General features: G+C 40.0%; 2 pseudogenes; both read right to left on the reverse strand.

Annotated features, from left to right (window-relative positions):
* Nucleotides 1-8,569: 8,569 nt before the first annotated feature.
* Nucleotides 8,570-9,001, reverse strand: LOC101034521 (large ribosomal subunit protein eL28 pseudogene; annotated as a pseudogene).
* Nucleotides 9,002-9,476: 475 nt separating this feature from the next.
* On the reverse strand, nucleotides 9,477-10,437 carry LOC101041964 (acylglycerol kinase, mitochondrial pseudogene; annotated as a pseudogene).
* Between the last annotated feature and the right edge of the window lie 3,510 nt (nucleotides 10,438-13,947).

A 13,947-nucleotide genomic window follows, 5' to 3' on the forward strand; every position in this document is an offset into this window, starting at 1 on the left:
ATACTCATAGAATCTGACAAAAATTGTGATAAAAGCTAAGGTTAATGAAGCACTTGTCATTTATAAAATTTAATACAAAACTTTAGTGAACACTATAGAGTTACAGGGTTGGAATTGATCTTGTAGCCTTTTTACTTCTCCCCTCCTTATCAAGCTAGGGAGATTAATGGATAAAAAGCCAGTAGGTGGAAGAAAAGAGTTACTGCAGCTAAATTCTCAGGCAAGTAAGCTAGAATGTCAGATTCATAAATGAGGAAATGATGAGCAGGAGTGGAGTAGAATGGGTGCTAGCAACTTAAAATCATACATGTGAAAATCATACTCAGTCCATTCTCACATCTTGGGGGACTCCTTGCACAGGCCAGTGGTTGTCACTGTGGGGCACACCCTTACACATGCCCTCTGTCCTTCATATCTGAATTTGGGGGATTGATTGGAGCAACATTTAGAAGCTCCTATCCCCACTTCTTTACGCTTCTTCCCCTGAGACAGGAAGAAAGGAGTATAGCAGGAGGACTATAACTGTGCTGAAGATGAGGTTAGGTGACTGTCCAAAACAAAGAAATGCACTTCAAAGTGTTTGAAGCCTTGGCTAGAGTATATACATCAAGGATACAGGCAAATCCAAACTCCTCAATATTGTGAGGCACACTCAAAACTGAGTAAATGACTGAATAACTGAACAGAATAACATATATATCCAGAGATAATATAAATTTGCAGAAAGCAAAGAAATGTATTTATGGGCTTTTTTTTTTTTTTTAAATCGAGACAGAGTCTCACTCTGTTGCCCAGGCCGGAGTGCAGTGGCCTGATCTTGGCTCACTGCAACCTTCGCCTTCTGGGTTCAAGCAATTCTCGTGCCTCAGCCTCCCAAGTAGCTGGGACTACAGGCATGCACCACATGCCTGGCTAATTTTTGTACTGTTAGTAAAGGTGAAGTTTCACCATGTTGGCCATGCTGGTCTCGAACTCCTGACACCAGCTGATTCACCCGCCTCAGCCTGGCAAAGGGCTGGGATTACAGGCATCAGCCACCACACCTGGCCTATTTTTTGAAAGATCTACTTGAAAAATATAAGAACATGGGGCCGGGCGCAGTGGCTCAAGCCTGTAATCCCAGCACTTTGGGAGGCCGAGGCGGGTGGATCATGAGGTCAAGAGATTGAGACCATCCTGGTCAACATGGTGAAACCCCGTCTCAACTAAAAATACAAAAAATTAGCTGGGCATGGTGGCGCGTGCCTGTAATCCCAGCTACTCAAGAGGCTGAGGCAGGAGAATTGCCTGAACCCAGGAGGCGGAGGTTGCGGTGAGCCGAGATTGCGCCATTGCACTCCAGCCTGGGTAACAAGAGCGAAACTCCTTCTCAAAAAAAAAAAAAAAAAAAGAAAAAGAAAAGAACAAAAATACATTTAGTAGCTTAATAAGAGAAACATTAAACAATTTCATATGGCAAAGTTATATATTTAATAGGCATGATTAGGCACCATTCTAAAATATAATTAGCACTCAATATTTTACACTTTGAAAAAAATTTACGCTATACTTTTACTTTAAATATTGCCAGACTCTTTTTTTTAGAAAGGGTTATATTTGCACTTTACGATATGCCAACATTTTTTTTCAAAGTTCATCAGTAAACCACTGAATGGACATGTCTGCAAACACAGTTTATTAATGTGAGAGTATGTGATTATTGTTATGGAGTTGGTAAGGAACTGTAACGTAGATACTATCTCAATAATGACATTTTGCCTGTTATAGCATGTTTATGTTTCTGGATTTGGACAGGAATAGTATTGGAAGGGGTGGCAAATCTTGCACAGAATCCTTAAAAATTATCATCTCCATTCATGTGTACATCTTTTTAATTTTTTTTTTTTTTTTTTTGAGACAGAGTTTCCCTCTTGTTACCCAGGCTGGAGTGCAATGGTGTGATCTCGGCTAACCGCAACTTCCGCCTCCTGGGTTCAGGCAATTCTCCTACCTCAGCCTCCTGAGTAGCTGGGATTACAGGCACACGCCACCATGCCCAGCTGATTTTTTGTATTTTTAGTAGAGATGGGGTTTCACCATGTTGACCAGGATGTTCTCGATCTCTTGACCTTGTGATCCACCTGCCTCGGCCTCCCAAAGTGCTGGGATTACAGGCTTGAGCCACCGCGCCAGGCCTTTAAAATTTTTAATTTAATTTTTTAATTTTTTATTTTTTAGAGATGGGGTTTCTTCATGTCGGTCAGGCTGGTCTCAAACTCCCAACCTCAGGTGATCTGCCTGCCTTAGCCTCCCAAAGTGCTGGGATTACAGGTGTGAGCCACTGTGCCCGGCTTTCATGTATAAATCTTTGAAAATGTTAATAGAAGCAAGAATATTTTTCTCAAATATTGATACAAAAATCTTTTTAGAAATCAGCAACATTGGCTGGGTGCAGTGGCTCATGCTTGTAATCCCAGCACTTTAGGAGGCTGAGGCAGGCAGATCATGTGGTCAAGAGATTGAGACCATCCTGGCCAAAATGCTGAAACCCCGTCTCTACTAAAAACACAAAAATTAGCTGGGCATGGTGGCATGCACCTGTAGTCCCAGCTACTCGGAAGGCAGAGGCAGGAGAATCATTTGAACCCAGGAAGCAGAGGTTGCAGTGAGCCGAGATAGTGCCACTGCACTCCAACCTGGCAACAGAGCGAGACTTTGTCTAAAAAAAAGAAAAAAAGGAAAGAAATCACCAATATTTCACATTTATTTGATACTGATCCTAAAAACAGAAGTGTTCTTTTTGTAGCCTATATATTTATTATTCCCTTATTCTTATCTCCCTTATTCAAGAAGTTCCTTGTTGACTCCAGACTATGAAATTTGCAACCTCAAGTCAAAATGGAATATGTTAGTTTTCCTATCTTGTATTATTTGAAAATTTAAAAATATATGTCACTATGCACAAAATCTTGTTATAATTATGTGTTATAATAGATTCTTTGGGCATTAAGAATTTTATGTGAGTATTGTTAAAAAAAAAACCTTGTGACTTCTTGCCATTACAAGTCTATGAAACCAGTGAAACCAAAAAACTATGTATGGGAAAGAACTTTGAAGGCTTTGCTGACTGCTTTGCTAAATGTTATCTGGTATGTTTAGTCATGAAGAAAAAAGAAATGAACATTTCTTTATACCTTACTATGTGCCAAGCATTGATAGGTAGTTTATGCACAGTATATGATTTAATCCTCACAACAATCATAACAGACAGTATGATTTTTAGTTAAGAGGAAGAAATTGAATTCATGAGCTTAAAGCATAAGCAATGAAGCCAGGCGCTGAACAATATCTTACTTAATGCTCATTCTACTTCATGTAATTTCAAATCAACACAAAAGTTCTCATGTACTTTTCTTTCATAACTTGCCATTTTCTCCTATGTCTTCAACATTCAATCTAAACCACTGAACTAAACAATTCTGAGGGTGTTCAAATGTTCAGATTTTCTTAAGGAGAAATATATTCTGACCTGAGTGATGTCTACTACCCAAAAGCTTCATGTCTGATCCTTGCCCTTGAAAGTGGACTACCTTTGTATCATGTTTTCTCAGTAAATCTTTTCGAATTGGCAGTCTGAAAATATAAATCTGATCAATGGTTTAAAATTTCTCAATTATTAAAATAAATTTAGCCAGGCACAGTGGCTCAGGCCACTTTGGGAGGCTGAAGCAGGAGGATCGCTCGAGCCCAGGAGTTGGAAACCAGCTTGGGCAACATGGCAAAAACCCCATCTCCACAAAAAAATACAAAGATTAGCTGGGTATGATGGTGTGGGCCTGTGGTCCCAGGTATTCAGGATGCTGAAATGGGAGTGTGGCTTAAGCACAGTCAAGGCTGCAGTGAGCTGTGATCATGTCACTGCACTCCGGAGCCTGGGCAACAGAGTGAAACTCTCAGAAAAAAAAAAACAAAAACACCAGAAAGCATGATTTGCACAGGTTGAAAGTTTTAAGTGGGCACTTAAATATGTTTTCCAAATTCCTCCCATTAGTTAAACTTTTTCAGCCCTCTTAAGTATTATCTGAGAACTTTCTCCCTTTTCTGATGATGACACCTCACTTTTTTTTTTTTTTTTTTTTTTTTTTTTTAAGTCTTGCTTTGTCGCCCAGGCTGCAGTGCAGTGGCACGATCTCAGCTCTTGCAACCTCCACCTCCCAAGCTCAAGTGATTCTCCGGCCTCAGCCTCGATTAGCTGGGATTAAAGGCACTCGCCACCATGCCCAGCTAATTTTTGTAATTTTAGTAGAGATACAGTTTCACTATGTTGGCCAGGCTGGTCTCTACACTTCAAGTGATCCACCCGCCTCAGCCTCCTAAAGTGCTAGGATTACAGATGTGAGCCACCACACGCTGGGCATTTTTTTCTTAAAACATTTTTCTGTTCTCTTCCTGTCACTAATCCCATTCCTCTCAACACTCACCTTTGTACCCTGCAATTCTTGGGTTTATTCAAGTTCCTTTTACAGACTTGTTAACAACTTCCCTTTTCCTTGTCTGCCAAACATCTTTTGTCTACTTGTGTATTTAGTCATCATTGTCATAATTGTTCTGAAAATGGCTTTGATAAATGGGCCAGCCCAGAAGACCAGCAATTTCTAAAGTTAATAACACCTTGGGCAAACAAATTATTTTGTGATTCACTCCTTTCGTGACCCTTCATAAGAGAAAAAAAATGTATGGTGAGAATAAATATGTAATTAAATGTTTTAGGTATTTGATAATTGTACTGATGAGTTTGGTCTGCAAATAATTGCTTTGATGTTAGGACAAGGATTGTATCTGTTCAGTATAAGTTTTCATTGAAAGAAATGTATGCTCATTAGAAAACTTCAAATGGTTAAAATCTTCTAGTGATTAAATTGTGCACTTAATTATTATTGCAGCTCTTATGACAATAGTCTTTAATATGGTCACAAGATATTTTAACAGAAAAATACCTGTTTCAATAAAAAATCTGAATCACAGAATTTTTTTTTAAAAATTAGTACTTCTAAACACATACTGAACCCAACTATTCATTTTACTGGAATCCTAAGGATCTGTGCTAAGTGTCTGTTTTTTCTGATTTAAGAATTAATTGTAACTAGCAGGTAATTTGAGTTTGAAAATAATTCATCTAAATAATTTGCTCTATTAAGAAGAAAGTTGGCCGGGCGCGGTGGCTCAAGCCTGTAATCCCAGCACTTTGGGAGGCCGAGGCGGGTGGATCACGAGGTCAAGAGATCGAGACCATCCTGGTCAACATAGTGAAACCCCGTCTCTACTAAAAATACAAAAAATTAGCTGGGCATGGTGGCACGTGCCTGTAATCCCAGCTACTCAGGAGGCTGAGGCAGGAGAATTGCCTGAACCCAGGAGGCGGAGGTTGCGGTGAGCCGAGATCGCGCCATTGCACTCCAGCCTGGGTAACAAGAGCGAAACTCCGTCTCAAAAAAAAAAAAAAAGAAGAAAGTTTAATTAGCAGAGATAAACTTTACAGCTAACCCAAAACCAAGTCTCTTCTTTTGTATTCTAAAAAGCATTTTTCACCTAAAATATTATAGAAATAAAGTGGCTGAGGTGGTTGGCGATGACTTAATGTATCCATTGATAAAGCATAAACAAAAGTGGGGTGGGGTGGGGCATTGAGATATCTTCTGAATTGCTGCTAATACCTATCACTCCAACCACTAGGTGGCACCAATAAGCTTTTCCAATATGTACGCTAAACAATGTACCTATGTTTAAGATACTCCTTGAACAATATCCCAGACCTCAACTACCAAAATGCTTAAAATTCTACCCATATGCTTAAGAAGTACTGCACAAAATTATGCCTCTAGACAACAATATGGTGTTGCTTTCTTAAATTATTAGCTGCTTAAGAAGCTATTTGATTGCTGACAAAAATATTGAGAAAGCAATCAACATACAAGTCACCATGATTTAGTGGAAAAAACACTGTGGGGTCACTAGACCTGGTTCTGTTCTCAGCTTCACCACCAACTGCCTCAGTGTCTTGAGTAAGTCATTAAACCTCTCTGGTTTCTATCTCCTGATCAGTAAAGTGAAAGATTGGAATTAAATGAGTTGGTTTCAAAATGTAAGTAAAACACAATTTTCTTCTACAAAACGCTTCAGAATTCTAATATGGAAAACGGATGAAAGCAAGACTGAGAGGGAAGTGTGGCTGGATGCTGGAAGGAGAAGGTCTGAGAAGCACCTTTGCTGTTTCCCACCAGTCTCCTCAGTGTCCAATCTGTGGTCTAGAAAAAAAATAAATTGGATACCAATGAAATAGAAAATTATTAACAACTCTGTGATCCAGAAGTCTGTAAACCCAAGTATGTAGCACTATGTCCAAGTTCTTAAGCATTTTCCAACTTTAGCTGCCCAATTCCAGGATACAGTACAGCTATTATTTCCTTCATTTTACAGATAAATAGTAAACTAAGGCTGGGTAATATTTTTCTTTTTTTTTTTCTTTTTTGTTTTTTTTTTTTTGAGACGAACTTTCTCCCTGTTGCCAGGCTGCAGTGCAGTGCTGTGATCTCGTTTCACTGCAACCTCTGCCTCCCAGGTTCAAGCAATTCTCCTGCCTCAGCCTCCCAAGTAGCTGGGATTACAGGCGCATGCCACCAAACCCGGCTAATTTTTGTGTTTTTAGTAGAGACAGGTTGTCACCATGTTGGTCAGGTTGGTCTCAATCTCTTGACAACGTCATCCACCTGTCTTGGCCTCCCAAAATGCTGGAATTACAGGAGTGAGCCACTGCGCCTGTCAATTTAATATTTTTCTAAAAGTCTCCTTAGAGATTCACTTGCAGTTGTTAAAAAAGAAAAGAGAAAGAAAGAAAGAAAAGAAAGAAAAAGGAAAGAAAAATAAATCCCATGTAAAATTTATCCAGTTTCCTTTAATGATAACATTTTGCAAAATTATAGGATATTGACATTAATACAGTCAAGATACAGAACAATTCCAACACCACAAGAGTCCCTGTTTCCCGTTTAGAGCTACACATTTCACTCCTACCTTGACTCCCTCCTTAGCCCCCAAGAACCTCTAATTTGTTTTCCATTTCTATGATTTTTGTCATTTTGAGAATGTTATGTAAATGGAATCATTTGTATGTAAACTTTCAGGATTTATTTTTTCATTAAGCATAATTCCCTGAAGATTCATCTTTTTTTTTGTATGTATCAAGAATGCATTCCTTTTTATTGTTGTTGAGTATTTCATGGTATGGATGTGCCACAGATTTTTAAATATTCACCCACTGAAGGATTGAAGGACATCCAAATTGTTTTCAGGTGTTAGTTTGTTTGCATGTTTGTTTTTGAGACAAGGTCTCACTCTGTTGTCCAGTCTGGAGTGCAGTGGCACAATCTCAGCTCACTGCAACCTCCGCCTATAGGGCTCAAGCCATCCTCCTTCCATAGCCTCCTGAGTAGCTGGGACCACAGGCATGCACCACCACATTGGCTAACTTTTGTATTTTTTGTAGAGATGAGGGTTCACCATGTTGCCCAAGCTGGTTTCCAACTCCTGAGCTCAAGAGATCCACCTACTTCAATCTCTCACTTATCCAAAGTGCTGCGATTACAGGCATGAGCCACTGCACGTGGCCCTTATTTTCGACTCTTATAAATAAAGCTGCCATAAACATCTGTGTACGGCTTTTTACGTGAATATAAATTTTTATTTCTTTGGGATAAATGCCCAGGAGTGCAATTGCTGGGTCACTGTGTAGTTGCATGTTTAGGGTTTTTTTTCTAATTTTTATGGATATATAATAGTTGCACATATTTTATAGAAGTAATATTTTGATATACGCATTAAACGGGTAATGATCAAATCAGGGTAACTGAGATACCAACTTGGACATTAATCATTTCTTTGTGTTAGGGACATTCCAATTCCACTCTGCTATTGTGAAATATACAATAAATTACTGTTAACTATGGTCACCTTATTGTGCTACCAAACATTATATCTTATTTCTTCTATCTATATTTTTGTGCCCATTAACTAATCCCTCTTTATCACCCTCTCTCCACTTCTGGTATCCTTCCCAGCCTCTGGTAATGCTCATTCTACCCTGTATCTTCATGAGATCAACACATTTAGCCCCCACATATAAGCGAGAACATGTGATATTTGTCTTTCTGTGCCTGGTTTATTTCACCTGACATAATGCCCTCCAGTTCCATCCATATTGTTGCAAATAACAGAATTTCATTCTTTTTTTGTGGCTGAATAATATTGTATTGTATATATGTACATTTTCTTTGTCCATTTATCCATTGATGGATACTTAGGTTGATTCCATATGTTGGCTACTGTGAATAGTGCTGCAATAAACATGGGAGTACAGATACTTCTTCAATATACTGATTTCCTTTTATACGGATCCTATACCCAGCTTAGGATGGCTAGGTCATCAGATAGTTCTATTTTTCGTTGTGTGTGTGTGTGTGTGTGTGTGAGAGAGACAGAGAGAGAGAGAGAGAGAGAGAGAGAGAGAGAGAGAGAGAGAAAGCCAGCTGAGTCTTTACTGCTTTGGGGGCAGGGGGCTCAGGAGTTCTTGGTGGAGCAGGTCTGCTTCCTCTTCACCATCACAGGTTTCTGGCTGCACAGGTAGCACTGGCCCTGCGGATGCTGCCATGTGCAGGTCAGGGCGGTACTTGCTCTTGCTGATCATGTGTCTGATGTGGCTAAGTGTGGCTCGAACATTCTTATTGATGGTGGCCCACACGTAGGAGGCAGCAGGGTTCCGCTGGCCGGATCTCCTCTTCATGACCACCACACCTTTGCCAATGACTGCTGGCTCCACGCCCACGGTCTTGTGGTGAATCAGACCCTTGTAGCAGAAGGAATTGTGTGCCTTCAAGTTATTGGGCTCCATGCTGTAGGTTCACTTATTCCTTTTGATCATGAAACTGGAGCAGTTCTCCACAACCATCCATTACAGATGCGCAGACATGATGGCAGTTCCCTTCGCAGCGGTGGCCTAAGACGAAAAGAGCATTTTTAGGTTTTTTTTTGTTTTTTTTGTTTTTTTTTTTTTTTTTTTGAGAAGTCTCCATTTTGTTCTCCATAGTGACTGTGCTAATTTACATTCCCACCAACAGTGTAGGAGGGTTCCACTTTCTCCCCATCTGCCCTAGCATCCATTATTGCCTGGCTTTTTTATAAAACTCATTTTAACTGGACTGAGATAATATCTCAGTTTTGATTTGCATTTCTCTTATGATTGGTGATGTTGAGGATTTTTTAAATATACCCCTTGGCCATTTGTATGTCTTCTTTTGAGATATGTCTACTCATATCTTTTGCCCATTTTCAATTTGGATTCTTTTTTCTGTTGAGTTGTCTGAGCTCCTTATATTTTCTGGTTATTAATCCCATGTCAGATAGGTAGTTTGCAAATAATTTCTCCCATTCTCTGGGTTGTCTCTTCATTTTGTTGATTGTTTCTTTTGCTGTGCAGAGGTCTGCACATCTTTCCAGACCTCTGGGCTGACCTCTTGGGAAAGGGCATCCTGTGGTTATGCCTATAGGATGCAAGCCTTCATAATATTCTCATGTACAAAGAAGGCCTTTGTACAGGGGTCTCCTCTGGCTCACTGGGAGGTCTCTCTGTAGTAAGTCCTGTGTACAAGACAGAGGCTTGATGAATCTGAGGCCACTCCTTAAGAGTGCTGAAAAAGTGGGCTGCTTTGATTTTTAGAGGCCCAAGATACCAGTACTTGCTAACTTTGATGCCAGCATCTCTGAAGGATCCCCATCAAAGGCTGGTCATCACAAACACAGGCAGTTCCTTTCACCCTTGATCTGCATGACCTCAAGTGGAACTGTTTCTCTTTATACAGTGGCAGGTGTGGCATCAGTAATATGTTAGACTTTCTTTCCACTTTTGGCAAAGAGGGTATGAATCAAATTACTGGTCTCTCCCAGTGGGATAAATCCAATGAGAATGTTACTGAAGGTAGCCTCAACTGTTCATCGAAGAACTCCAGTAACAACCTCTTGCAGTGTCCCATCTCCTCCTGCAACAATGATCACATCTGTGTTTTCCATCAGTTCCAGGAGTTTCTTGGCTTGTCCCTCATAATGTGTCTTAACAATAGTCACATCCATGCCAGATAAATATAAAATTGGGGCAGCATTTTTTTCAAATAAAGTCCTGGCTTTGCCTTTGCCAGCTGCAGGATTGAGAAAAACAGTTGCCTTCTTCACTTGTGCATGGGGAGGAATGAATAAGTTGATTGTCAAACACCTGAGCTTCTTGACAGGCTGCTCTCTTTAGTAGGTTATCACAGTGTTTTCCATAGAGCCAATGGCCTCCCCAGGTCAGCAGGCAGAGCCCAGCTGTAGTTTTCTTCCAATGATTTCAAAATGTTTAAAGAACACAATCATTTTCTAGAGATTTTCATGGCTGTTCCCGCTCGTGACTTCTCTGGGTCTTGTTTTTAATCCACTCTGCCAATATCTATCTTTTTTTTTTTTTTTTTTTTTTGAGACGGAGTTTCGCTCTTGTTACCCAGGCTGGAGTGCAATGGCGCAATCTCGGCTCACCGCAACCTCCTCCTCCTGGGCTCAGGCAATTCTCCTGCCTCAGCTTCCTGAGTAGCTGGGATTACAGGCACGTGCCACCATGCCCAGCTAATTTTTTGCACTTTTAGTAGAGACGGGGGTTTCACCATGTTGACCAGGATGGTCTCAATCTCTCAACCTCGTGATCCACCTGCCTCGGCCTCCCAAAGTGCTGGGATTACAGGCTTGAGCCACCGCGCCCGGCAATATCTATCTTTTAATTAGTATATTTAGACCATTTATAGTCAATGTAATTATTGTTACCTGGAGGCATAAGTATTTTGTTTTATTTTTCCTGTTTGTTTTATCCTTTTAATGTCGTTTTTTTTTTTTTTTTTTTTTCAGTTTCTTCCTGTAGGTTACTTAACATTTTTTAGAATTCCATTTTTATTTATCTACAGTGCTTGATTGATTGATTGATTGATTGAGACAGAGTCTTATTCTGTTGCCAGGCTGGAGTACAGTGGCACAATCTTGGCTCACTACTACCTTTGCCTCAAGCAATTCTCCTACCTCAGCCTCCCAAGTAGTTGGGACTACAGGCGACCACCACCATGGCCGGCTAATTTTTGGTATTTTTAGTAGAGATGAGGTTTCACTGTGTTAGCCAGGATGGTGTTGATCTTCTGACCTTGTGATCCGTCTGCCTTGGGCTCCCAAAGTGCTGGGATAACAAATGTGAACCACTGCATCTGGCCTATCTACAGTGTTTTAAAATGAAAATCTTTATTTTTGTATTGGTTGCTCTAGGTATTACCATACATATATATAACTTATCTCAGTCTACCGGTGGTGTTATTTTACTACTTTGAGTGACATGTAGAAATTTATCTCCCTTTATATCATTTTACATATCCCCCATTTATAGTACCTTAAATATTTTCTCTACATGCATTTAAAACTGCATCATACAGTATTGTAATTTTTTAATTCATCAAACAAAATTTAGAAAACTCAAAAACAGAAAGAAATCTATATATTTACCCATATTTTTGCTTATCTTTCCTGTATTGTTCTTTTTTCTTTTGTGATATTCCAAGATTCCTTCTTTCATCATTTTTTTTGTTTAGAGCATTTTCATTGGTCATTTTTAAAGTGTAAGTCTGCTGGCAACAAGTTCTCTTGATATGCCTTCATCTGAGAATGTCTTTATTGTTTTTCATCCCTGAAGGATATTTTTGCTGAATTCTGAGTGGATGATTCTTTGCTTTAACCACTTGAAAAATGTTGTGCCACTTCCTTCTGCTTCCATAATTTCTAATGAGAAATCCACTGTTATTTGAATTGTTTATCCCCTAGTAATGTGTGTAAACTGTCATTTTTTTTCTCATTGCTTTCAAGATTGTTTGTCTTCAATTGTTAGAAGTTTGATTACGATATGTCTTGTTATATATTTCTTTCGGTTTATCACATTTGCTCAGTTTCTGGAATCTGTAGGTTTATGTCTTTTGTCAAACTTCACAAGTTTTCAGTCTTCTTTCTTTTTTTTTTTTTTTTTTTTGAGACGGAGTTTCGCTCTTGTTACCCAGGCTGGAGTGCAATGGCTCGATCTCGGCTCACCATAACCTCTGTCTCCTGGGTTCAAGCAATTCTCCTGCCTCAGCCTCCCGAGTAGCTGGGACTACAGGCGTGCACCACCATGCCCAGCTAATTTTTGTATTTTTAGTAGAGACGGGGTTTCACCATGCTGGCCAGGATGGTCTCGATCGCTTCACCTCGTGATCCACCCGTCTCAGCCTCCCAAAGTGCTGGGATTACAGGTGTGAGCCACTGTGCCCAGCCCTTCAGTCTTACTTCTTTTTTTTTTTTTTTTGAGGCGGAGTTTTGCTCTTGTTACCCAGGCTGGAGTGCAATGGCACGATCTCGGCTCACCGCAACCTCTGCCTCCTGGGTTCGGGCAATTCTCCTGCCTCAGCCTCCTGAGTAGCTGGGATTACAGGCACGCGCCACCATGCCCAGCTAATTTTTTGTATTTTTTTAGTAGAGACAGGGTTTCACCATATTGACCAGGATGGTCTCGATCTCTTGACCTTGTGATCCACCTGCCTCAGCCTCCCAAAGTGCTGGGATTACAGGCGTGAGCCACCGCGCCCAGCACCAGTCTTACTTCTTTAAGTACCTCTTTATCATCTCCTCTGGCACTCTAATGACATAAAAGTTAGATCTTTTGTTATGGTTCCTTATGTTTCTAAGGCTTTGTTCATTTTTGTTTTTCCCACACTATTTTTAACTCTGTTGTTGAGATTGGGTAATTTCTATTGTTCTGTCTTCTGGTTTACTTATTATTTGCTTTGTCATCTCTATTTTGCTTTTTTCATTTTTATTCCAGTTATTATATTTTTTGTTCTAAAATTTCCTGTTGATTCTTCATCTCTTCTGCTTCTTTACTGAGATTTTCTATTTGCTGAAATTCTATTTTTAAAAAAAAATTATTTCAAGCATGTTTGTAATTACTCATTGAAACATCTTTATGGTGGCTCATTTAGAATATTTGCCAGATAATTCTAAACTCTCTTGTCATCTAGGAGCTGATATCTATTGACTTTTTTTCATTCGGTTTGAGATCTTCCTAGTTCTTGGTATGACAAGTGATTTTCTATTGAAATGGGGATTTTTGAACCATTATGTTATGAGACTCTGAATCTTATTTAAAGTTTGTTTTAGCTGGCTTCCTCTGATACCACTCTAGCAGGGAAAGCAGGGTGGTGGAATGTTATCTCATTACCACCAGTTAGGGGTAGAAGTTCAGTACTCAGCCTTCATTGACAGGTCTGGTCAGCGGCTCTTTGTTCTTTCTTGGCAAGGCTATGTGTTCTGGCTTCAACTAGGCCTCCTTGACTTAGAGAACTAGAAGTGTCTCAACACTCCTCTTTGTACATTTTCTACTGACATCACAGAGGGATGAAGGAGTGTGGTCTCGTTACTGCTAGGCAGTAGTAAAAGTCCTAACTCTCCACCAAGCCTCCTCTACACCACCACAGTAGGGAGGGAGGACATCTCATTATTACTTGGTGGTAGTGGAAGACCAAGCCCCCAACATGGTTTATACTGTCATTGTGAAGCACGGGAGTCGGAGGCTCATTGCTGCGTAATGGGCACAAAAGTTTTGGCTCCCTAGTTTTTTCTGACACCACTCTGGTGGGGTAGTTGAGGTGCTTTATTTCAGCCTGGTGCTTTATTTTCTGTCCTTTTAGGCTGCCCCTTTCCTGGTTTTTTAGTTAGACAAAGCAGACTTTTTGAGGGGTTTTTACTTTTTCGTCAGTGCTTGTTGGGATTTGGATTATAGCCTTCTCCAGCACCCAATCCAGGATATATGAAGCAAAAAGAAAACCT

This window comes from Saimiri boliviensis, chromosome 7, assembly GCF_048565385.1.
Source record: "Saimiri boliviensis isolate mSaiBol1 chromosome 7, mSaiBol1.pri, whole genome shotgun sequence".
Lineage (NCBI taxonomy): Eukaryota > Metazoa > Chordata > Mammalia > Primates > Cebidae > Saimiri > Saimiri boliviensis.